Here is a 2,430-nt window from a genome sequence, read left to right on the forward strand (position 1 = left end):
TTTTATTTATTGTAGAGACGAGGTCTCACCATGTTGCCCAGGCTGGTCTTGAACCCCTGGTCTCAGGCAATCCTCTCACCTCAGCCTCCCAAAATGCTAGAATTACAGGCTTGCGCCACTGCATCTGGCCTTGCCAGCCATTTTAGAAGGGGTAGGTTGTCTTGGCATGTGACTGACTCAGTCAAGAGTTACATTAAATGATAACTAGTTGCATGTTGAAAATACCTCCAGTGGGCTGGAGAAAGGACAGGTAGGAATAAATGCCACATGATTATAGAGATAGTGATCAACTGAGGCCATCATTCGCCATCACATGACAAATACAACCACAAGTTGTGCCCAATATAAATGGAAGAAGTGTTTTCACTATTCTAACAGCTGAGTTCTATAGCCAAAAGAAAAACTAGCCTAACAAATTTTACATTTTAAGTGTGTTAAAAAGAAATTAGAACTGGAAAAATGTAATGCAGTGGGACGGGCCCTATATTGAGTGTGGCAATCTAGATTCTGGTTTTTGATATGCTGCTGGCAAGCTTAGTGACCATGGGAAAATGTTTATACCTATCTGATTCTAAGTATCTCTCTGCAGAAATGAGAGGCAGGATGAGTGCTAAAGTCCCCAGCAGTTTTGTTTTTTTTTTGAGTTGGAGTCTCACTCTGTTGCCCAGACTGGAGTGCAATGGCCGCTTCCAGCCACCGCAGCCTTGCCTGCTGGGCTCCGGCGATCCTTCCACCTCAGCCTTCCAAGTAGCCAGAACTACAGGCGCGCGCTACGACGCCTGGCTAATTTTTTGATTTATTGTAGAGATGAGGGCTCACCAAGTTGCCCCAGCGAGTCTCGAACCCACAGGCTCAGGCAATCCACTCACTTCAGCCTCCCAAAGGCACGGGATTACAGACTGAGCCACCGAGCCCGGCTCCCAGCAGTTTTAATAGGTTATGGCATGTATTCTAGATGTAGTTGGAATAGTTCTAACTGAAGGCTGTGGTTCCGGTTCCGGTACCACTAACCTGTACTCACCTGAGAAACTAAGCAACAATTCTAAATTCCTTCCTTCTTTCCTTCCTTTCTTGTGTAGAGATGGGGGTCCTCCTATGTTGCCAGGTTGGTGTCAAACTCTTGGCATCAAGTGATCCATGTCAACCTTCCAAAGCGCTGGAACTACAGGTGTGTACCACCATGCCTGGCATGAACTTAAATTTCACTAAGCCTCAGAAAACCCTGTATTTAGAATCAGGGCTAGAGAACAGTCTCCTAAAATGTTAAAAGAGGAATAGGCAGAGATCTTTCTCCACAATAGCGGTCTGACTTTACATCAATTTCTACAACCAAATGCATTCATGACATTCAAAGAGCAATTCTTCCATGAATACTGACAAAGATCTCCTTGTCCTAACTAGAGACAAGCTTTTCTGAGCCCTCTGTTGGATTATGCCTGAATTTGGACTCTTCCTCTGTCTTTGGAGAATTCAATTTGAGCAAGAATACTGACCAACCTCGGTATCTTAGCATCCTGGCTGCCTTCAACAAGAATTCTGTTTGAGTTGATCTAGAAAGAAGCCCTCTTACTTCCAATATCTCCTCTTAATGATTTCCATCCACTGCCCCCCTGCCTACTCCTTGGTTACAAATCTCCACTCGACCTTGTTTTTCTACTTGTGATTGTAATACAGGGACCCACTAATGTCCCTCCATGATGTTGTGATTTGCATAACTTTTGCAGTGCATGATGTCTTAAGCCTTGTAAACTTCCTTTATTATAAATGTCACTATCTAAATGTAAAATGCAGCTGTAACTTAAGTCCTATACAATGCTCTGCTGGTCACATGGCTAATATGTAGGTACTGACAAGTCTGGACTATAAAAGTGGACTGCGAGGCCTGAAGGGTGAGCAGAACCATTTTAGAAAGACCTCCAATCTGGCTCTGCTCCCTGGATTTGAACTCAGAAATACACTTTTTTCTGCCACTTCCCTGGCTCTTTGATTTATTGGTATCAAGGGGAGCAGACAAGCATTACTCAGACGGTAACAAACTCAAAATCATTTATACCTTGAGCCCACCAAGACAGTTATATTCAACATTAAAATGTAAAAAGTACAAAGGTATGCTTTGTTTAAAAAGTGTGTGACTGGCCGGACTCGGTTGCTCAGCCTGTAATCCCAGCACTTTGGGAGGCCAAGGTGAGTGGATTGCCTGAGCCCGCGGGTTCGAGACCCGCCTGGGCAACTTGACGAGACCTCATCTCTATAACAAATCAAAAATTAGCCGGACGTGGTAGCACACGCCTGTAGTTCCAGCTACTTGGAAGGCTGGGGCAGAAGGATCGCTGGAGCCCAGCAGGTCGAGGCTGCGGTGGCCGGGAGTGGCCATTGCACTCCAGTCTGGGTGACAGAGTGAGACTCCAACTCAAAAAAAAAAAAAGTGTA

Source organism: Carlito syrichta, unplaced genomic scaffold, assembly GCF_000164805.1.
Source record: "Carlito syrichta isolate Samal-C Ts95f unplaced genomic scaffold, Tarsius_syrichta-2.0.1 Scaffold315175, whole genome shotgun sequence".
In the NCBI taxonomy this organism is placed as follows: Eukaryota; Metazoa; Chordata; class Mammalia; order Primates; family Tarsiidae; genus Carlito; species Carlito syrichta.